At 35.3% G+C, this 737-nt stretch overlaps 1 non-coding gene across 1 annotated transcript; it reads right to left on the bottom strand.

Moving 5' to 3' along the window:
• Nucleotides 1-591: 591 nt before the first annotated feature.
• Trnah-gug lies at nt 592-663 on the bottom strand. The gene has a single exon. It is a non-coding gene; the product is annotated as a tRNA-His (tRNA).
• Between the last annotated feature and the right edge of the window lie 74 nt (nt 664-737).

The following is a 737-nucleotide window of genomic DNA, read 5'->3' as shown; positions in this document are numbered from 1 at the left end:
CAAAAATGAATTCGAAAAAAAAGGCTTCAACTTGATTTTGTGTAGTTTGTGTCATCTGTGGATAAACCTCCCTTTTACGTTTTCTTTCATGAGATACGAATAAAAATCTTTTTGTTTGAAGGCTAGACTAATTTATTATTGTGATATTGATTTTCCGATATAAAATTTGAGAGAACTATTGATCGGTTTAAACTTAACGATATGACTACTGATAAAGCATTGGTAATCTGATAAATATGAGGTTAACTTAAGACAGGTATTGAATTATTTCGTTAGAGGCAATAGCTGTGGTGTAAAAGTGTGTTAATGCTAGAAATGTGTAGTATACCTTTTCCTACAAATCGCTGGTAAAGACAAGAAAACTGCTGTTCCTTGTTATCTCATAATGCCATAATAACATGAAATTAACCTTGGTATCGTAATATAAAATGCAGTCTAAATAGCACGTTCATTAGTCCTATTACAGTTCCATATAATGTATGATAATTCCGCATACAAACCACAAAACAGGTTTACCTGCGATTGTAGACAATCTTCATGTGGAAAAACCTAACACAAATGCATTATACGAGATAAAATTGTAGATTGACTTGCCGTGACCAGGATTCGAACCTGGGTTATTGCGGCCACAACGCAATGTACTAACCACTATACGATCACGGCCACTTGCATGTTCCTGTAGTAGGCGCTGTAGATGAATGACTCTTTCGCACGGGAGAACTGGGTTTTATCTCGAG

The sequence above is a fragment of the Penaeus monodon genome, chromosome 31, assembly GCF_015228065.2.
Source record: "Penaeus monodon isolate SGIC_2016 chromosome 31, NSTDA_Pmon_1, whole genome shotgun sequence".
Classification (NCBI taxonomy): domain Eukaryota; kingdom Metazoa; phylum Arthropoda; class Malacostraca; order Decapoda; family Penaeidae; genus Penaeus; species Penaeus monodon.
The sequence above is the reverse complement of the archived record's forward strand: the minus strand, read 5'-3'. Positions and strand labels throughout refer to the sequence as shown.